The sequence below is a fragment of the Podarcis bocagei genome (assembly GCF_964188305.1).
Source record: "Podarcis bocagei genome assembly, chromosome: 12".
In the NCBI taxonomy this organism is placed as follows: domain Eukaryota; kingdom Metazoa; phylum Chordata; class Lepidosauria; order Squamata; family Lacertidae; genus Podarcis; species Podarcis bocagei.
In genome coordinates, this window is record NC_138137.1 from 29,408,913 (window position 1) to 29,431,887 (window position 22,975).

At 43.7% G+C, this 22,975-nt stretch overlaps 1 protein-coding gene across 6 annotated transcripts in view; it reads left to right on the plus strand.

Annotated features, from left to right (window-relative positions):
- The window catches only part of DGKB (diacylglycerol kinase beta), a 301,695-nt gene that overhangs the window by 35,149 nt on the left and 243,571 nt on the right, over positions 1–22,975 (plus strand). For 3 of the 6 annotated variants that reach the window (XM_081164532.1, XM_081164531.1, XM_081164536.1), the window contains exon 1: positions 19,848–20,041. The gene's annotated coding sequence lies outside the window, so the exon portion shown is untranslated. Of the gene's footprint in view, positions 1–16; positions 66–1,236; positions 3,393–19,626; positions 19,694–19,847; positions 20,042–20,097; positions 20,264–22,975 lie in introns of those variants that run through there. The other 3 variants (XM_081164533.1, XM_081164535.1, XM_081164534.1) reach the window with 3 other exon arrangements.

The window sequence follows — 22,975 nt, forward strand, 5'->3', positions numbered from 1 at the left end:
CCCCTTTTAAATTCAGGTACCTTTTCTTGACTTGAAATTGTCAGAATTTAGCTTTTTTTAGGTAAGTGAATAATAGGCATCCATTACTAACTACCATATTATGTACAGTGAAAATAATGGTGACAGAAAGAAGAAAAAGGTATTGCCAGTAATATATTATTCCTTCAGCAAGAAATACCAAATACAGTAATTAGTCTATTCCCATGAAAAATTACCTACTTGCACTTCTGGTCTCTCCCCAATCCTTTTTATTAGCTTGATGCAAGAATTATTTAGTGGTATTCTATAAATCATGCTCTGCAGTTTTATCCAGAAGACAGAATCACAGCACAGATGTTGATCATATTGCAGAGGCTCCTCTTAAGATCGATAGCTGTTCAAAACAGAATATTTTAGAGTACACTGATTCAGCTGTACTACTATTGATGCCTCTGAATAGAGCTGTATTTGCCACTTGCTTGGAAGGATCTTAAATTGGGCTTGGTTCTTGAGCTGGATGACAAATTGCAAATATGGAAATGAAGGTACTGAATAGGACTTTGAGAAAAGGTGAAATTTGATTTAAATTGGGAAACAACTTCAACTGGTACTTTAATACAAAAGACTTTCTATGGAATTATCTAGCAACCGACAAGAAGCTCTGTGTTGTTTATCCCTGAACAGCTCTCAGGCTCAGAAAGAGAATACGCTCATAAAGATTCTCTCCTCCCAACTTTATCTTTTTTATAGACCCAGGATTCTTTTAGATGACTTTGCAGAAGGCTGATAGAGGTACTTCTGCTTGTTTCAACAAAACATGGTTAGTTCTCATTCTCCTTTCAAAATCCAGATCAAGCAATACAGAAGTATAGTAAGTCTCCCAGTGGCGTGGACCATTCTGGCTGGAGCTGATGGGAGTTGGGAGCATACAAATGGCCACAGGTTTCCCTATCCCTCTGTTACAATTCTAATCAGCTGCTAGTGAGATACAAGAAACACACAGCCAATTATGCCTTTGAAAACCTCTTAAAATCACATCCACTGAATAATATTTTTCTTGTGCCATTGCAAATATACTTCTGCATTGCCAACATGCCTATTAACTTTTGCTGCTTAGGAAAGGCAATGTGATTAGGACTACAGGGAAGAGCAGTCACTCACAGTGGGATATTTTTATTTGCTGTATATATACGGTTTGTATTTTGCAAGTGCCATGTGACCATTATTGACACCACACACCCACACACAAAAGACGAGTCCAAGACATTTCATTGCCTTGGATAAAAGAAAAGCTGGCATCCCCATTTGACATACATAAGCTGATCAATCTGTAGGCAGCATTTTCCACCACACCTAAAGGCTGTAAGGTACACAAAGCAGATCTCCCTTTCCCTTTCTCTGTGCTTTCAAAATTTCCAGAGATGCTACATCTCTACAAGGGATGTATAAGAAGCAGCATTCCTATATGTGAACAGGGCTCAGATCCTGCAGCACTCTACAATTCCCACAGGCTCAAGCGAGATACGTCCTTGCACTACTTCCTCAAACTTTCCTGACACATAAGAGAAGAATCTCTGCAAGGCAATGCACCTCCTTTCCAGCTCTTCACAGCAATTCAGGAGGATTTCATGGCTGATGGCACTTGGAGGCTGTTGAGAAACGGAGGAAATTCAAAAGGGACACACTTCCGATATCTCCCATTTAGTGTTATTCACCAGCACAGCCAAGAAAGCTTTGTACACAAATCAGGTCTGAAGCCAGATTGAAATGGGACCATATAATCAATGAAAACTTGAGCTGGCCAGCCATAAGAATCAAGGATCAAAAAAACATGTGGCTCTTTTACAGACCATGCCAAACGTCTGATCCGCATCATCAGTCAGCAATAACTGAAACTAATCCTAGCAATGAGCCAAGGCCTTGGTACAGACCCTGTCACCAAACAGGAATTTTAAGTGTGAATGAATGTGAGAGATTTCATCGGCAACATGTCTTAGCAAACATGTCCGCACAAGTTGCTGAGCCATCGGGATTCTCTGCAGAAGGCCTAAGCATAACTAGGTCGTGAAATACTTGGGGAAATTCTGCTGGATGACACTATGCAGACGCAATTGTATGAAGTCTTCGTACAATAGATTAAGGCTGTGCACATACCATACCCTTCAAAGCGCATTCAAAGCACATTATTTCCTTCAAAGTATTCCAGGCACTGCAGTTTACCCCTCACAGAGTTATAATTCCCAGCAATTCTTAACAAACATTAGTACGGAGAATTCTTTGACCAGCAAAATGTGCTTTGAACATTCTTTAAAGGGATACTACGTCAGACATTTCTTAGAGCAAGTTTTTAGATTTCAGGTATCTAACAATTAACATTTGGCAACTTTTTATTTTTTTAAAAAACCCTGAATATCAATAACTGGGGAGCAAAAGCATGCTTTGGTTGTGGGGTTCCTAGCTGGCTACTGTGAGAAGCAGAGGGTTGGATGAGATGGGCACTTGGGGTTCATTCAGTTGTTAGTTTTCTTATCTATAATGCTAGTGCTCCTGAACAAGTAACACTACTTTTACATTGCATGACCTGCTGGCATTATGGAACTGCAGCTTGATAGTAATGCACTGCCATGCCGTGCTAAACTTTATTCAAACCAGTGGATGTGGCGTGAGACGACAGCTGGTGTCATTGGACCCATGTCACCACCCTCTATGAACATCCACGCTTCTGTCCCCCCATGATTCACCCATGAAAACGGCAGGAAAGAACTGTATGATGCAATAACACCCCACATTTCATCATATGGCGTGAGTCACGAAAATGGCGGGAAATTTTTGCGGCAAAACTCCCATGATTTCCCAGCATATCAATTGATACGGAAATGAGTGTTAAACTTCCACTAGATTTCACTCAATCTTACATTGTGTTAAAGATCATATAAATTGTGGAAGTGAGCTGGTCAGGAAACACAGAGGAAATGGAATAAAGTGAATGCAGCCTTGGTGTTACCCAGCAGCCTTCTCATGCTCTTATTTTTCATTTTAACAAAAAACTTTAAAAGGTTCGCTAATAATTGTAGTATCTAATCTGAACAAAGATGTGAGGAGCAATGCAGAAATGTCTAAACACTGAAGGAACATTGTGTAGCATTCCTTTTGGAATCAACAATTTTATTTACTTATTTTTAGCCAAATTGCTATGCTCCTTGATGTCACTGTCACTATGACAACATTATGATAAGAAAGGACTAGTCACTCTAGGCTACCTAGAAAAAAGATTTGTCATCTACATTTTTGCATAAAAGAATAAGAGCTACTGTGTGAGAGTTTATTGACTACAATGCTAGGTGGCTTGTGGTGAACTGCAGCAGTGACTGCTTGGAATAATAATAAAAAAAACACCCTGCTCTTTGTGAGAGGTAAGAATTTATTCAACCTAACTGTTATTTTTACTCCAAAGCAATCACAAGGGAAGTAAGGATGAATATTGCCATTCTGTTGGATGCTTAGTTTTAATTCCCCAAAATGTAATTGCTATGTTACTGTTCAAACTAATATTCTGAAGAGCAGGGTTGGGGGACTGAATGCGGCCCTCCAGAACTCTTTACCTGGCCCTTGGTACTATCCCCAGCTACACAACCTCTCTTAAGACCATTCTCTTCACTGCCCCTGCTCAGTGTCCTCCTTGAATGTTTTTGCTTGGCTGGAAGATGTCCTTGAATGCTTACTTGCCTGGATGAAAAGTGTGTGAGAGTGAATGTGGAAACTAACTAACTGTAAAAAAGCAAACTTTGCATGCATTGCTCCACCTATTTTTTCTCTTTCCCTGCCCACAACTCACATGTGGCCCTTGGAATGTTTCTAGTACAGCGGTACCTCAGGTTAAGTACTTAATTCGTTCCGGAGGTCCGTTCTTAACCTGAAACTATTCTTAACCTGAAGCACCACTTTAGCTAATGGGGCCTCCCACTGCCGCCGCGCCGCCAGAGCATGATTTCTGTTCTTATCCTGAAGCAAAGTTCTTAACCTGAAGCACTATATCTGGGTTAGCAGAGTGTGTAACCTGAAGCGTATGTAACCTGAAGCGTATGTAACCTGAAGCGTATGTAACCCGAGGTACCTGTAAGGGGATGTGGCTGTTCAAGTGAAAAATGTTCCTCAGCCCTGGTGTAGAAGATGTTTGAGGAGATCTAAAGCCTGCTTTTGTAACTACTGTGGAACTGAACATTGATTATCTTAGCTCAGGTATTTTTATTCCTTTTTTTAAGAAAAAAAACTGCACTTCAACCTCTAATTTCCTTTTTATTTTATTTATAGGAGGTTACAATATTAACTTTTAATGTGCAGGATCAGAGTCATTAAAGTTCTAATTTAAATTCAATTTTGCAACCTCAGGTTCTTCCCCCATGTTAAAAATATTATAATTGCACTGGCAAAAGTATATTCCACTTCAACTGCAGAATCATCCTGCTCCTATTCTGCTTTCCTATAGTGGCCTGCCAACATTATGACACTTGCTTTTTAGGAATATGCAATGTGATTGTGGCATGGGAGTATGATTATATAAATGCTGTTTTCCCTGGCACTGTTTGAATTCTTACTGAATATAAGCTGAGTCCCAGCCAACATTGTTGGAGGGACTGTTTATGTCTCTGCGTTGGCTGTCTCTTACTGCACAAGCCTAATTAGTTAAATATATCCACAGTGTGCTGACTTGCTTTATCTTCTTGGCTTACTTGTTACAAAAAGGAGAGAAATTATCAATGAAGGAGGGAGGAAACCTGCCCCTCTTGTTGCCATTAAAAAATACTTAGCCGGTGGGAAGCACATTCTGGTCCCATCTGTTGGCAAGAAGAGTAAGGGCCACTGAGAGATTGCACCTGCTTCCTCCCAATGAGACATCATGGCAAGGAGAGAACCATTTGACTCTAGCTCTTGTTCAAAGAAGCAGCAGCTGCAGGGAGCTTACTTCCCTCCTCCCTGCCATAAAGAATGCTTCCCATTGCCATATGGTTGACCCATGTTTGAACAACAATGCTGGGCTGGATAGGCTTTTGGTACGATCCCACAGGGATGCTCTTAAGCACTCTGGGACCTTGGACTATTGGTCCATCTGTCGCAGTAATGTCAACATTGACTGGCAGCAGCTTTCCAAGATTTCAGACATCTTCCAGCCCCAACTGGAGATGCTAGGGATTGAACATAGAATCATAGAATGATTGGATCGTAGAGTTGGAAGGGACCTTGGAACCTTCTGCATGCAAAGCAGATGATCTACCGCTGAGTTACGTCCCTTCCCACTCTCTGCAAAGTGCCCTTTGACCTGGGACAGCTGACTCAAAACGAAGTGTACTTTGTCCTCTTGATTAGCCTGTCGACTAAGGCCCTCTAAAACAACACACAGTCTGTTGTGAGGATCACTTTGAGGATCATTCAACTGAAAGGCAGGCTAGAATTCAAAATAATAAATTAACTGTGCAGTCCTATATGAATATATGTTGTTTAATCGTTTAGTCGTGTCCGACTCTTCGTGACCCCATGGACCAGAGCACGCCAGGCATTCCTATCTTCCACTGTCTCCCGCAGTTTGGTCAGGCTCATGTTTGTAGTTTCGAGGACACTGTCCAACCATCTCGTCCTCTGTCGTCCCCTTCTCCTTGCGCCCTCCATCTTTCCCAACATCAGGGCCTATATGAATATATAGGAGACCATATAACACTGGTCTGAAAGACCTACATTGGCTCCCAGTACCTTTCCGAGCACAATTCAAAGTGTTGGTGCTGACCTTTAAAGCCCTAAACGGCCTCGGCCCAGTATACCTGAAGGAGTATCTCCACCCCCATCGTTCAGCTCAGACACTGAGGTCCAGCTCTGAGGTACTTCTGGCGGTTCCTTCACTGAGAGAAGTGAAGTTACAGGGAACCAGGCAGAGGGCCTTCTTGGTAGTGGCACCCACCCTGTGGAAGGCTCTCCCATGAGATATCAAGGAAATAAACAACTATCTGACTTTTAGAAGACATCTGAAGGCAGCCCTGTTTAGGGAAGTTTTTAATGTTTGATATTTTACTGTGTTTTTAATATTCTGTTGGGAGCCACCCAGAGTGACTGGGGAAACCCAACTGGATGGGTGGGGTATAAATTATTATTATTATTATTATTATTATTATTATTATTATTATTATTATCTGGATCAGGCCAGTGGCCCATCTAGTCCAACACTTTGTTATCACAGTGGCAAACCAGACAGGATTTGGGCCCTTGAATACTCTCCCCTCCTGTAGTTTCCAATAACTGGTTTCCAACATGTTTGCTTAGACCTAAGTACCATTGTTTTCAGTGATGCCTACTCCCAGTTGAATGCTGACAACGTTGCAGGGGGAATAATTCAAATGTCAATGAAAGATGAGATACTTTATCTCATATGGAATCAAGTGATGTTTTTGCCCAATCTGAGCTTGCTTTATTTATTTCACCTTTGCGGAGAGATTATTTTGAGCGAGAAATAAACATGCTTGCTCTCGAGGGCTTGTCATTTTTTCTATGTTTCTCCTTATTACACTGAGAGCAAGCAATGGAGCCATTTCAAAATTACAACTAAAAATAACAGTATGCTATAAACTTCAGGTGGTTTGTAAAGATTAGATTACGATGATGATTCAGACAGTACCAACTGCTATTTCAGCAGAGCTGGGGAAACTAGAAAAAAAAAACCTAGGTTGCAATCCTAAACTGCTTTCCTGGAAGTAAGTCTTATTGAACTCAATGAGGTTTATTTCTGAATAGGCGTACATAGGATTGCACTGTTAATGTATTTTCTCTCTAGAGTGACATGCTGCCTCGGCATTAGGAGTATCAATGCAAGCTAGTTGTCATGTGCTGATCAGTATTTCAAATGATGGCTGTTGCTTCAAATTGAACCTATAAGAAAGCAGCAGCTCACCACAAGAGCTGGGTTACTTTCTCTATGCTGAGACAAAGAACATGCAGAACTCCTCCTTGCTATTCTTCTCACACACCTTCTCCAGAGTGACCCTTTGGAGCCAATCCTCAGTGGCTGAATCACCTCCTTTCACTCTGATTGGCCCCAGTCAGCACAAAAGGTGAGAAGGCTTCCCTGTGGTTGAAACTCTTCCCTTTCGTGTTGATTGGGCAGCTTGAAGATGCTGGAGACAATGACCTTGCTGGGACTCTGCTACAGAAACACTCAAGGGTCTTTCACCTCCCTATGACCCTGGATCATTGCACCTCTTATGTTTTGTCATTGCATCCATCCTCCAAAAGCAATAGGGGGGAGGAGGACCATCCGTGCTTACAATGTACTTTGGAGAGTCCCCACGTTTTGCTCCTGGCGAGGAGGGTGGAAAGTCCATGCAGAATGCTGTGCGCAGTGCCTGGGATTCTGGTTTACTCCTTTCCAGCATGTGGGGTACAATTGTATAAATGTCTTGAGGTTGGTAGTATCACACCTGCTCATATTTCTCAACTCTTCATCATCTCAGGACTTGAAGAACAAGTGAGATATTGCCCAATGCAAGAGGTGTATCATCATATGGATATTGGGTCCCTTAGGTGGAAGATAAAGACATTCAACAACAATTGGAACCTTGCATAGTAAATTCCTAGAAGCAGAGAAATACAGAAGGCAAATTCTCAACTGAAGGGATCTTGAGGCGGCTTAGTCTCAGAGATACGGTAAATTCCTCAGTTTGTCTTGGAATAGTACCTTGCCAATCACAAAGTAGTTGCCAGAAATTGTTGATAGAAATAACTATTTACCGTACTTTTCCATCTATAAGACAGGGGTTTTTAATTTAAAAATTAGCTTCAAAATTAGCCCTCTTCTTATACATAGGTAGTACAGAGGGGGGTTGGGTGATTGGTCTCAGCCGTGAGCAGGAGATTCTCAACAGTGATAGTGCAGGTGATTGGTGGCTGTGAGAAGGGCTGCAGGCAATTGGCTGCCGCTTTGAGGGTGGCCGTTTTGCGGGTGCATGTCTTCGGCCAAGCATGCAATTGTCAGCAGTGGGTGAGCAATTTTCGGCTCCCCCCCAAAGAAGCTCAACAACTCTGAGAAATCCAAATCCTCCCCCCAAAAAAGCTAAACAACTTTGGGCAATCCTCCCATTTTCTTAATTTTGAGTCCCCCAAAATAGGGGGTGACTTATGCATGGGGGTGTCCTACAGACAGAAAACTACGGTAACCCCCCACAAAGTGATCATAAATTTGCATTCCCATTTAGCAACTGATATGGGCATGGGGGTCCTGATCCATGCATAGGACACCTCATTTCCTAGGACAGGTTGTTAAGACTTCAACTTCCATTAGCTCCAGCCAGCATGGTCAATGGTAAATGATGATAGGAACTAGGTGATAGATTGTCTAACAGCATCTGGAAGACCTCAGGTTCCCCATCTGTGCACTCGTAAAAACACATCTCTAAGTGCGTTCCTTCAATGTATGCAGAGGCTCTATATGTCTGTCACATAAGTTGGCTCAAAATGCGTCTTCAGGTTGTTTGTGCCCGCCATTTTTGTTGGATGTCTATTGTAGGAGACCTGCTGAGTGCTGGAAGTTCCTTACCAACTGCATGATAGAGATAAGCATTGAGTTGAATTAATTAGCTGTTTCGTGTACAGTGCTTGAAAACATTGAAATAACAATGTTTAATTAATGGGGGAAACAGAACATTGTGGGGGAGTCTCAAATGTACTGATTGTTAAATCCAAAGGAAGAACGCCATTTACTTTTAGACTTTAAGCAATTATGTGGAACATGAACCAATGCTGGAGTTTCTAGGTTGCTGCTTGCTAACATGTTTTAGATAAACACAAATATAAGGTGTTGAAGCGATCTGGCAAGTTCTTAGCTTTAACACTGTTAGTGTCAGCTGTTGGGGACAATTAAATAAGGAATCACAGATTATAAATGGAAGTAGAATAGGGTAAAAAAAATGCCTGTTTATTTTGAAGATCAAGAAAGAGTGAATAAAAGACCCAACTAAAGCTTATTCTAAGTCAATTCATGAAATTATTATTATTATTTTTAAGGGCTACAGGCTTGGGGCTTTTCTGATGGCAGGGTGGGGAGGTTTGAACTGAGAACAATAAATGAATTTTGTAACCAGAACAGCATTCTTGTGATATATCACATTATCTCTGAATATGTTCACCTAGATCATAGAATCAGGTAGTCTCCTTCTGTTTGATAGGTGTTGATTTTGTGTGTTTAAAATGTAGAACTCCTTTTTAGAACATAGTAGGTGTGGCTGGCTGAGCTAACCATTCTAACCAAATTGTGTTGGTACAGTGGTACCTCATGTTACATACGCTTCAGGTTACAGACTCCGCTAACCCAGAAATAGTGCTTCAGGTTAAGAACTTTGCTTCAGGATGAGAACAGAAATCGTGCTCTGGCGTGGCGGCAGCAGGAGGCCCCATTAGCTAAAGTGGTGCTTCAGGTTAAGAACAGTTTCAGGTTAAGTACGGACCTCCGGAACGAATTAAGTACTTAACCTGAGGTGCCACTGTATTTCTAAATCATTAATAAAACTGGCTATCCTGAGAGGGTTCCTTTATTGTTCATTGCAAACAGATTTTTGATAAAATTTACAGTTTTAATTACACTGGCTTTTATTTCCACCTTCCCAGTGGGATGCTTACTGCAAAGATTCTCCAAACTAGAGCTATGCATGGACTTCAATGTCTATGTATGCGACTTTAGCATTTTATTTTAATACTTCATCCGCTGAAACAGAGGATCCCTTATAAGTGGCAAGACCTCTGTGCAATTGTGTCTCTTGTGTTTGTTATTATGCTAGACAGAACCCCCATGAAGTAAGGGAAACTTGACAAAGTCCCATTGGAATTAACAAGGTCTAAGTTTACAATTAATCACATTTAAAAGCAAGGGGCAGTTTGTGCCTCATGTGGGTATCACAAAGCGGAACAGTTAAAATTTGTAAAAGCATTTTTCATATTAAAAGTGCCATTGGAATATTCTCATGGTTCATTTGTTTCTGTGTATGGCTGATCTGCTGTCACCTGTGTTGGCTGGTGTCTATTGGTAGGGCAGGAGGCGGGGAGGCCAATGGTAGGTGGAGCCAGAGTGAATAACAGGCAGAACCAACACATTCTCATTTTGACCCTGTCTTTCTCTCTGCGAACTTCTACAGAATCGACACTAAGATTAAGGAGGACGGAGCCAGCAGTCAAGGCCAACTTGTGAGATGGAAGAGTGGTTGAAAGCACATTGAGGTTGGTGGGGCAATGTCATATTCCTTCTAACAGAACAAACTCCACTGTCCATAAAGAAGGAATATTTCAGAAAATTAAAGAAGTAAATCTCAACTCAATAAACATGGTCCACTATTCTAGGGGAAAAGGGATGGTTTGAACAATATTTTTTTAAAAATGGGTTGGTGCACAAATTAGATTCCCATTGGGAGAATGAACCAAGACCTTTTCTGAGCAAAATATCTGCAGTGGAAGAATTACCACACCCCCTTTTAAGAGGAACTACAGAGAAAAAGAGGGTAAAAAAAATGACACCCACTCACAGACTAGCTCAGTTAAGTGCTAAGCATTGTTATTTTCAGAGACGCTAAAAAGAAATCCATTTCCCCCTAGAATTGATTATTTGATCTGTCACTTCCTTGACAAAAGTGACAGGAGATTTAAAAACTATTGATTTCTCTCCTTTTTTATCATCTAAGCATAATTAGAAAAGAAAAATGTATGGTGAGGAATTTTTCCATATTTGTGTCTAACTAAAAAAAGGCCGAGGGCTTATTTTACTGCTGCATAAATATCTCATTGGAGATGGACAAGGTGTTTGAAACACGTCCAACAGCTCTGTATTGTCTACACTGGCAGCAGCTGTCTAGGATTTCAGTTGTGTTAAGTATAATTGGTTTAATTCACACAGAAATTGTGAATGCTTGTGTATTGCTGAAAGGGCTTTAACATGGGGATTTCCCATGGGCTATATTAAAGCCAAGAGATGGTCTCTGAACTCCTTGATAATTAACTATTGTTTTCTGCTAGCTAACACATGAGTGTTTAACCTTAGATCATATGAGAGGTACTGAACTGAAATTTCGCCATCTCTGAAGGGTTGTGGCTGGGGTCATTATTCTCTGACTTGATGAGAATGAGGACATAAATGAAGCTCTCCATGTAAACAGCTTAAGGCAGGAGAGACAGACCTTTGCTTTTGAGTCTGTTTGGAGTATTTCATATGGAGTGGCATATTATCTTGTGGAACTGTTTGGGTGTATCATTCTGTTTTGTTTTGAAGAAAGTTCTGCAAGTTAAGTTTTGAATAATACCTAATGGGTCTGGGCAATGCTTCATTTCCAGAAGGAGTCAGTTTTCATGTATCCAGTCACTTCAAAATGCACAATATTAATATCTGGTTGTACCTGGAGATGCCAGGGATTGAACCTGGGGGGCTTCCTGCATGCAAAGCTGTAGCTCTACCAGTGAGCTATGGTCCTTAGCCAGCCAGCATTTGTCAAAATGCTGTTGAAATGCACTGTAGTGTCGTAACAGCTAAGGAGCCAATTGCCTGTCTTAAAGTACACCAACACCACCTTGTTTGTGGTGCTAGTGACTCACTGAAAGGCTTTTGCTGATTCTCTCTGATCATTAAAATGCAAGAAGAGCACGAAATTACTATAATTTGAGGCTTAAATGTATGACACTGCACTGACTTTTTTTGCTTGCCTGTATTTGGGGCTAAAAGGGTTAGATTTCTATAAATAGCACACAATCCAATAATCGGTAGAGTTGTCTGTCTCTGGCTCCTGGGAATCTTCGGCATTTTCTTTTCTTGATACCAAGCTCAGGAGCTTTAGTTAACAACAATTTGGAAAGAAGAAAATAAATCCTGGATTGATTGCCTGCCACTTTGCATTTCTTTCTTAAATTTGCCAAGCTTTTGCAGCATTGTCTCATGCCAAAGAATACCCAGTTCTCTTGGAGAGGGTTTTTGGGTCTTGCATTAAATCATGTGTGTGTGTTTCATTGTGTGCAAATTATCCTTTCAAATGGCCTTTCCACATGCCCAAGAAAGGGCTCCACAGAGTTTTCCTAGCTTATAGGTTACAGGTTTGATCCTAAATGTGCTTATGTAGAAACAAATTCCACTGAAATCATTTGACCTCTGATAGTAAGTGGCCCAAGGACGCGGGTGGCACTGTGGGTTAAACCACAGAGCCTAGGACTTGCCAATCAGAAGGTCGGTGGTTCGAATCCCTGCAACAGGGTGAGCTCCCATTGCTCAGTCCCTGTTCCTGACAACCTAGCAGTTCGAAAGCACGTCAAAGTGCAAGTAGATAAATAGGTACCGCTCCAATGGGAAGGTAAACGGTGTTTCCGTGCACTGCTCTGGTTCACCAGAAGCAGCTTAGTCATGCTGGCCACATAACCCAGAAGCTGTACGCCGGCTCCCTTGGCCAATAAAGCGAGATGAGCGCTGCAACCCCAGAGTCAGTCACGACTGGACCTAATGTTCAGGGGTCCCTTTACCTTTACCTTAGTAAGTGGCCCAAATGCATGGCTGGCAGGTGCTGGCATATGTGACACCAGAATATGTGCCAGCTGACGAATCTTTGCTGTCTCTTTCATTAAGGTCTTCATGGCTGGGTTGTTCTGAAACCAGACACCTCTTTGAATCTGAAAAGAGAATTTGGTAGCTCCCTCCCTTCACACTATGGGAGCTTTCCTACTGGAGCTTATAGCAATTTAGGAAGGCTGTGACTTAGTGGTAGCTCTGCATGCAGAACATCTCAGTTTCAATCTGCTGGCAGTGCTGGTAGACCCTTTGATGAAATTCAGGAGAGCTGCTGCCAGCCAGTGTAGGTAACGCTGAGCAGGATGGCCGATGGTCTGACTTGAAATAAGGCAGCTCCCCGTGTTCAGGGAGGTGGATTCTTGTGAGTTCCACAGCAGAAGAGGACCAGGCAAACCTCCCTTCCTGCAGTAGTCCAGCTGGCCACCCGTCAGTGCATTAATTTTAATTCTTGTTTAAAAAGAAAAAGAAAAGGAACACTGTCATGATTCCAAGTGATATATCTTGCCTCGTTTGGTCCTGATAGTGCTATACTTGCTGTTTGAAAATAGTGTGAATTGGTTCTTAGCCTCTGGGTGTTGGTCGAAGGCTCTTAGATGTCCTGTGACAGATGGGACATTCTTCTCTTTCTGCCAGGACATCTCTATCTCTACTACTGTTTTGCCTTTTGGACAGCTATAAATAAGACTTCTAAGACTCGCGTGGCTAGTGAATAAGTCTCAACGATCTTGAAAGCAGCCATACAATGAAAAGCAATTAGAGATGACTAATGTGTGTGCATCAGAGATGCTATGCTATAAAGGCTTTACTAAATTGTGGTTTTTCTTCTTAGGCGAGAACCATTGTGCAGTCTGCAATGAAGAACATTTCCCCCCCTAAGGTTAATTGCTGCACTGGGCAGGGGGCATTATTATTTTGAGTACTGGTGAGGTGTTGAACCTCCTTTTCTTGGTGTGTTGTGGTGCTGGTGAACACACACACACACACACACACACTTTGTGTTAAAGATCACAAAAGCAAGCACAGACAAAGCTCCATGCTGACCATTTAATGTAATGTGTAGCAGGGCCCTAACCTCACCTTGAAAAGCAAACCCTCAAAACAAACATTAAGCCGAGCAAACAGGATAAATGGGTGCATGTTAATATGCTAATAAACGTACAAGTGAGGTCACTGCCAAATGCACTTTTCTTCCGTGATAATTAAAGTCTAAGGGCTGCTGTGCCCCTTCCAGACTTTCAAATTCCATCTATAAATGCATATAACAGGAGTCATGTCTGCTGTCCGCCCTCTGGACCCCAATGTGTTGATCAGCTTTGTGTACATTTTGTACCTGTGAAGACTCAATTCAAGCAAGGCCCCTGCTTCCCTTTCTTTTCCTTTGCATGTTGATTTCAGCATCTAGGTTTGATGAGGTGTGTGGCCCTCACCTGTTCTGGACCTACCCCAGCGGAGGAATCACACACCTCCCAGAGCTAGCCACCCCCACCCCTCACCTGGCCAGCTACAGAGCTGGGCTGTGGATTCTTGCCTGTCTCAGCCTCCTAGAGCATCCCTTCCAGTGCTCCCTATGCCTCAGAGCCTGCCATGTTCATGGAGACAAGGGCCCTCTGGCACTGGTGATGGGTCCTGCTTCTCTGGTTCCTGTGCACTGACTCCCATCCCCTCGCCATCCTGCATCACCCTGTAAGTACTTCCTACACCAGCCGCTCTGCTCCCATCCCCAGCTTGCAGCTTGCCCCAGTGTGTCCCAGTCCTGGCTACACCCCTCTTTAGGATCTTCCTTCCCCCATTGTCCTGCCAGTTCATGACAAATAGACCAATCTTTGATCAGTTTGAGTCAATGGAGCAACAACAGCAACAGCAAATGGCCTTCCCCAACCTGGTGCCTTCCCACCATCAACTCCCACCATCCCTGATGATTGGCCATGCTAGCTGGGTGCACATTTCAAAGGACAGCTACATTTCACTTCGTATATTTTTTCAGGAAATGCAAATTAGTTAGGTTTACATTAAAATGCAAACCAAACTGAATTTCTGCCCCATTGCTACTTCCAGCTGAGCCTATGCTTGTACAAACTGTGTGCCCCATTTGTACCCTACAACATTTAGGGCACACATTGCATGGAAAGAGACTACATGGATCCAGCTTGTACCATGTATGATCCATTCAAAAATCCTAATGAAGGTTAGAGTCAGGGGCAGCAGCTGCAATCTTGCTCTATCCCCCTAAGCCTGATTTCTATGTACCATGTCACGTAGGCCTTATGTTATGGGTAATCGTCCATATTAATGAACAATGCACAATAATATATATCTTTTATGCGTATTTGGCTAGTCCTGTACTTTTAAAAAATGTTTTGAAGAGTATTTGCTGGGCATTGTTGTTCTTAAATGTACTTTTATTTTATGGGAACTCTCTGAACAGTACTAGCCTTTCTGATTTGATTTGTGATATCAATAAGTTTTTAAGCACAGAGAATGACCTTAGTACATTTGAAGAAAGGTTAGTACATGTTGGAGGGTTAGAAAAGCTATTGCACTCTGTTTTCATTTTTTAGGATATCGGCTTACAAATGGTTGTCCAACAAACCTGCCTTTACTGCACATAAGTAGGCTATAAATAGCCCTCCAACTTAGAACGGTTTCAAAAATGCTATTGATTTGTATAGAATGGTGATCTCGGTGGGTGCTCCAGTTTGATATATGTCATAGGGTGATCCTTAACCTTGATGAACCCTGCCAAAGAATCAACCAGCAGATGGGTTGAGGCAAGATTATTTGGCAGAGTTCACCAAGGTTAAGGATCACCCTATGACATATATCAAATTGGGGCAGCCCCCCCTTAGATCACCATTTTGGGGGGGATCTATGGCCCATCAGCTGCAGTCTGACAGAAGCACTTTCCCCTGGATCCCTTTAATGGGGTACCCTGATTCCTTGGAAAGGATATCATATGTAATTGGCTTCCTGATGTCTGGGTTTGGAGGGGGGTGGTGCCTATGGCAGCCCTCCAGCAGCTTGCATACATGGAAGTAATAACAGGGGTTGGGAAACTGGAGCAATTTCCAAAAGAATGTGGTTGTGGCTACATGCAAGGGCATGGTCTTGGCAGCTAACCCCCATTCTTTATGGGACATCTTCCTCCCATTCATGAGAGAGATGCGAGCCCACCCCAAACTGTGACCTAAAGGCTTCACAAAAATTCCATGTCCCAGAGTATGCTCGGAATGTGGAAGGAATAACAGGATTGTAATACTCTCTGCATCACAGTGCGCCTCCAAGTGCTCACAGGATCTCGGGAAAGGGCTCTGGCTGAGCCCCGGGTGCCAGAGCTTGAAAGTGATCATTCTGAAATCAAGGCAGAGCTTATGCTCTGCTGTCACTGGAACAAACCTGGCTGAAAAGAATATGCTAGCCTGCAAATATTGGAGCGTCAACTGAAACCGAGGCCTGAGTGTGGCTGGCTTTTATAGCTAGGGAGTGGACCAGAGGGAAGAAGTTCTCCTTCTGGTCCTAGCATGGCTGGTGGAGAAGGCTGCACCAAAGTTGGAAGGTCACCTACTTGCCATAGGCTGTGTCAGCCCACAACTGGCAGTAAACACCCACTATTTCTTTAAAGTCACTATGATCTAATATTTATATTAATCCTGGAGAAGGGAGGGATGATTATGAGCTACGTATTTGCAAATATGCTTCCTCTAGAAAAAAAACACCTCCTGAAATTAATTATGGCGGGAGAAACATTATTTTTAGAAGTGACAAATCATTAGTGTACTTAATTATATACTTGATGATTGTGAATTTTAGTCCAGAAATTGGATTTAAGTTCATACATCTGTTAATGGGCATTTAATCAACATGCAGTTCATGTTGGGTTTTGACAGGGTCCTAAAGTCCTCCTGTCTCCTTCCCAAAGCCTAATTGGTGCTTTCCCAGCTTTGGGAGAGCTTTGGGATCGTGCCAGAGCCTCCTGCGCAGTGCCTCCCTTAGCTGACTTTGGGAAGGCAGCGCAAAGACTGAGGGGGCATCAGAATTTGGCCTTGCTCACCCTACATGTGACGAGGCAGTGTGCAGCCCATGGGTTCCATGTTGAAATACTCTTGCGGCCCACTCGATATGAAAAAGTTGGACCTCCCTGGGTTAGATGGTTGAGTAATATCCCAGCAAGACCCAGTATCCCACTCCTGACTGACTCATACACCATGGCAGCCATACTTCATCCAACCTGGGCATCTTGAGGGGCTTCCCCCTCCTTTTACCTTCCACTCAGAGCTTGAGAAAAGTGTCAAGGGGCAGCAGTCCTGAGTTCTGGTAGCACTAAAGTCTCTACCTTGTAAGATTCCCATCCTGAGGCTAGATGAAGCCAGATTGTATTAAGGTGAGGGAAAAGATCCCTATGTACCATCCTAAAAACCAAGAAACAGGATTTTTATGTATTTTATTGAATGGTCTCATCTCAATAAGGAAAGAGACATATGGGGTTGCTGATCAGTGTCTTAGCACCATGGACAGCGATTAGACAACAGCAGGGGTTGTCTATGGTATTATTAATTAAATTAATTAAATTTATATACTGGCCTTCATCCAAGGATCACAGGGTAGTTTACAATATTAAACCACACAAATACATAACATAGTAACAAACAAAAACGAATACCCCCACCAGTTTTAAAGGCCAGATATTGTTCAATTAGCCAAAGGCCTAGGAGAAGAGGGATGTTTTGCCTGGTGCCTAAAGATACATAACGAACATAATGATGAATGCTCCAGGTGAGCCTCCCTGGGGAGAGCATTCCACAAGCTGGGAGCCACCACAAAAAGGCCCACTCTCATGTTGCCACCTTCCATACCTCTTGTGGAGGAGGCACACAAAGAAGGGCCTCAGATGATGATTGCAGGGTCTGGGTTGGTTCATATGGGGTAGGGATATCATCACCTGTTGGATGGCTTACCACCTGTTGTGGAGCTTACTATAATACAGGAGCTTCCCTGGGAAAAGGAGGTGGCCATAAGGTGCAACTCCATCCATCTTGGTGTATATTTCATGGTGTGTCTCATGTTGTGTTGGCAGGTGGGAGCTTCTACCATAAATATATAGACCCTCAATGGTTGTATTTTCAGTACTGGTTTGGACCCTCAAATATTTTTATAACTTGGCACAAGTAAGCCATAATGCAGCAGGTGGCCTAGTTTTGTCAATGTTGTGCAATTGCTTTCCATGTTACTATGATATCTGAGAACAAAATAGAACCTTTTATCAATGTTCTGTAGTACATTTTAATCAGCTTCTAGAACAGTGTTTAGCTTTCTTAATTTTGTTTAACAAGGCTCTTCATGTCAGAGTGCTTATGTTTTTATTTCTAAAAGCATGGTACAGACTTTTTAAATTGGGATGGCAGATATGTGAAACGCTAATCACAGTTAACGAGAATTGCAGAGCATGTAAATAAAAGTGTTTTCCATTTAGACATCTTGATTGCAGATTCCATAAGCCTATTTTGCAGCCTTAAGAATATCTGCGGCAAATGTTTATTTATTTATTTAAGCATCCCATTCATCAGTCCCCAAGAACAATCAATTTCCCCTCAAAATAAAAACAGATTAAACATCACAATTCCAGTGAAGCAGGAATCAATAAAGCTGCAAATAAAAGAACTCTAAAAACAGAACAATCATCCTGAAACAGAGAACTAGAGAGTAAAGCATTACAATAATCAATTAATAAAGAAAGCCAAAGGGATAAATTCCATAGAACTAAACCACTGTGTTAAAACCACAGTATAATGAACATCATCTTAAAGAGAGAGAGAGAGAGAGAGAGAGTTTACATATTTTAAAGAAGTCAGGGAAAACAAAATGGGGTTTGCCTGATGCTGAAAATACATTTAGGTAGGTGCCAGACTGGATTGTCAGGGGGAAAAGCTAATCACTCTATGACCAAGAGGGCAGTGTTTGTGTCTGTTTAAGTAATCAGAGGCTTGGTAGGTGCATGCAAAAGATTTCAAGGACAGTTTGGTGCCCATAGGCACCACATTGGTAACCCCAAGATTCCCTGCAGCTTCCTAGAGACTGAACTAGGTGGCCTGCAAGATTCCTTACGCTCCAATGCTGCTTCCCAGAGTTAGCTCCACTGAAGCTAATAAGCCTTTCTTCTGAACAGACATTAGGATTGCACTGGTTATGGAGAACAAGGCTCTCAACTGCTACTAGTCACAATGGTTATATGTTCTTCCTCCACTGCCAGGGGCATTAGGCTTCTGAATGCCACTCTGCTGGGAACTGTGAGTGGGCAGAGCGCTCTAGGGCTCACATCCTGCCTGCTAGGGTTGATCTACTATGAAACGAAGATTAAGCTTCAGGGCCCCTAATCCTGGAGGGGCCCCAGAAGCAAATTTAGTCCACTATGGGTCTAGTTGACCCAATTTGAGTCGCATGACTCACATGGATTTTTGTTGTTGCCTAAGGTCAGCAGTTCGAATCCCCACGACAGGGTGAGCTCCCGTTGCTCAGTCCCCGCTCCTGCCAACCTAGCAGTTCGAAAGCACACCAGTGCAAGTAGATAAATAGGTACCCCTCCAGCAGGAAGGTAAACGGCGTTTCCGTGCGCTGCTCTGGTTCGCCAGAAGCGGCTTAGTCATGCTGGCCACATGACCCGGAAGCTGTACGCCGGCTTCCTCAGCCAGTAAAGCGAGATGAGCACCGCAACCCCAGAGTTGGTCACAATTGGACCTAATGGTCAGGGGTCCTTTACTTAAAGTCTGAGAGTCAGCAGCAGAGAAGTTGCAAAGTGTGGTGATCTATCATGGAACAACCCCATTGAAGAAAGGCTTACCCAGACCTCCTTGCTGGTTGCAAATGGGGGGGGCATAACAGTTCAACCCCCCCCCCCATGTAAATCTGCTACTGTGCCCTGCTTCCCACACACGGGTGCCAACTTGAATAAAATATTGGAGGGGGGAGGCACACCCTGTCCCACATAATCACGTGACACAACACCCCCCCCCCCCATTTGAATGCCCATCAACTCAAATATTGGAGAGGAGAGCAAATGGACCTCGGCCCCTAGGAGTTGGCTCATATGTTCCCACAGGAGCAGGCGAACAGGACGCCGGCCTAGACGGCTCCAGACGATTCCATCATCTCCAGGTGAGGAGGCTGCGGCGAGCGCGCGGCGTTTCCTCCCAGCACCTGGCGGAGGAGCAGCAGCAGCAGCAGCGACCATTCGGCGCCTGCCGCCTCCGCCACCCCGCGCCCCGCAGCCGGCAGCCCCTTACGCGCCGCCCCCGGGAGACCCGGCGGCCACACGGCGCAGGAGACTCCGGGGCCCGCGTCGTCAGCCCTGCTCCGCCGCCTCCGTGTCCTCGCGAGGGAGACGGCGGGCGCGCGGGCGCGGGCACACACACTCTCTCTCGCTGCCCGGAGGAAAAGCGCCTCATAAGGAGCCGAGGCAGCGGGGAGAGGGGAGGAGAGCTAACCGCGGCTGGCGGCCAACAGGTAAGGAAGGCAGTGGCGGCTGCGTTTTGGCGCGCCGGGCTGAGCGAGGAGAGGCGCCCGCTTGGCTGTTCCCCAGTCCGGCTGCCCCCCAGTGAGGGGGAGGCTGCGGCGGGGCGTCCTGTTCCATGGACGAGGGCAGCCTGTGGCGCTGCCCCTCATTGGAGGCTTCCTGCGTCGAGGCGAGCAAGTGCCTGCTAAGTAGGACTTGGGGTGCAGATACGTGTATGTATGTATGTGTTTGTTTGTGTGAGAGGGTCCGGGTGCGCGCGCTATGGGCGGCGCGCGAGACTCTGCTGCTGCAAAGCCGGAGCTTGGATGCTTGCTGTGTTTCTGCCTAGTTGGTATTATCTCCTGTCTTCGCCACCCGCACCCCAAAATCATAACCCGTGCTATTCTGTAATTGAGATGCATGCAATATCCTCGGTCTGCATTGCACCTGCAGCAAGTTAGCAAAATCCCTGCCTGGGTGGCTGGATCGATTGCAGCGTCGGGAGGCTTGGGGACAGCCTTTATTTATCTCTCTGTTTGTATGCGTGGCTGTTTGTTCGGCTTTTGTTTTTCCCCTTCTTCAGTGTATGCATGTAAACATGCCAAGGGAACCTTAGGAAGAAAGTTGTGGCGAGCAGCCTTGATGCTCTTCCATTCATATCTTCCTAACTTCTGCCTTTTTTCCCCCCAGCTCACTGAGTCTACTCTAAATTTATCTGTGACGTTGGGGTGATGTCATACGTGTCATGTTGGTTTATGCTGGGTTTATATATGCTGCCTTGGTGATACAAGCAATTTTTTAAATATAAAAAACGTGTTTTGTCTGCAGACAGAAAGTTCTGCAGTGGCTGGTCACTAGAAACTTTACTTCATTTAAGGTGGCAGATTCTCCCCCTCCAAATGACTTGGGGAAATGTGATGCTTGCTCGAAGCTATATGGCTGCTGTATACAGTCCTATGCCAAAGCGAGCCTCACTGGGTTCAGTGGAGCTTATTCCTAGTGCATAGCACTGGAGTCTAGCATTACAATCGGCACAATTCAACTTTGATTGTACATTTTCCAGAGGACCTAGGCTATTGGGTGACTAACAAATATTTTTAAAAAATGAGAATTGGTCTGCAGACTAATCTAGGAGCATGTATGAACTCATTGGGACTTTCAGTGTGAATCAGAAGTATATCAATTTATAGACAATTTGTGTTTTGTGCTAGTAAAAAATAAAAAATGAAGGGTCCTTATTTAAATTGTTGGTTTCTGAAAGGTGATGCACCTGCTAGGCTTTCTTTGCACTGTTAAAATTCTGCAATGTTGAATTCTGTTTTGGTTTTTAAGTGTTCTTGCAACACTAAGAAAACAAACAATGGGTTTGAATTCAGACTAATGCTTTAATCTTGACCCCATTTATCTGAGGGTAAGCCCCATTGAATTCATTTGGTGAGCATGCTTTAGGCTCCACTGTAAAAGGTAAAGGTAAAGGGACCCCTGACCATTAGGTCCAGTCGTGACCGACTCTGGGGTTGCGGTGCTCATCTCGCTTTATTGGCCGAGGGAGCCGGCGTACAGCTTCCGGGTCATGTGGCCAGCATGACTAAGCCGCTTCTAGAGAACCAGAGCAGCGTACGGAAACGCCGTTTACCTTCCCGCCGGAGTGGTACCTATTTATCTACTTGCACTTTGACATGCTTTCGAACTGCTAGGTTGGCAGAAGCAGGGACCGAACAACGGGAGCTCACCCCGTCACAGGGATTCGAACCGCCGACCTTCCGATCGGCAAGTCCTAGGCTCTGTGGTTTACCCCACAGCGCCACCCGTGTCCCTCCAGGGTCCACTGTAACTAGTCCTATTTGGGGCCCTGTTGACAGTGAGACCTAAGCCCAACAGACATAGGGTTTATAGGGCTTATTGTAGTATTCAGTGTGATTCTATCAGTATTTGCTTTGAAGTAAGTCCTGTGGATTTCACTCAAGCTTATTTCCAAAAAAGTGTACCTGCAACTGCTGACCAGGTCTGGTTTTGACTTAATATTTCAGTCATCTTTTAAGTAGAAGTTACCTATGAAAACGTACCACTGGAATGTATTCTGAAGCCATGAAGCAGAGGACAGTGCTGTTTCTGAAGGGCAGCACAGAAACAGATTTTCTGCTCATGGGTTCTGGACTGCACTGGTTTTAAGCAACTGGTGTTTCTTCTCCTGCCTCCTGTGCACCCCTCCCACACAACTCCACAGTGGTGAAATGTGGATACCTTGATTCCTTCCTTTCTGATGTCTCTGATTATCACCTTTTTTTTTTTTTTTGGAAGGGATAGTTTAGAGGCCCTCTTCTCCATCCAACTGAAAAGATGATAAATGTTGTAAAGCAACTGATTAAAAAGATCTTCCACCTCAACTAGATTAAGAACATAGGAACTAGCTTATACAAACCACTGGTCCATGTCCATCTAACTCATTACAGTAGAAAATGACTTGCAGTGGCTCTCCGAGATTTTGGATAAGGTCTCTAAGCTGTACCTGGAGAAGCCAGGGGCTGGACCTCGGAACTTTTGCATGCAAAGCAGATGTTCTACCACCAAGCTATGGCCCTAAAAGAATTAGGTGGGCGTTTATCAGTATCTTAAATTCTTGTTTAATTACATTTTGTAAAAATGTGATTTTAGAGATAGTAAACCCACCTCACAGTGGCCTCAGCTGTGTGTTTTAAAATCAATATCTGCCCAGTGTGAGCTTAGAATCATAGAATTGTAGAAGTGGAAGGGATCCTAAGGGTCATCTAGTCCAACCCCCTGCAAATAGCCATGCGCTTTGGATTTTGTGAAATGCCAACTCTGGAATTCTGGTGTGCCTAGCCCTCCCAAAATAGCATATGTAAACTGACAGCACCCCTGAGCAATATTTCTATTCTTTAAAAATATTTCTGAGCTTCATAGCTTCATACTCCAAGCACGGG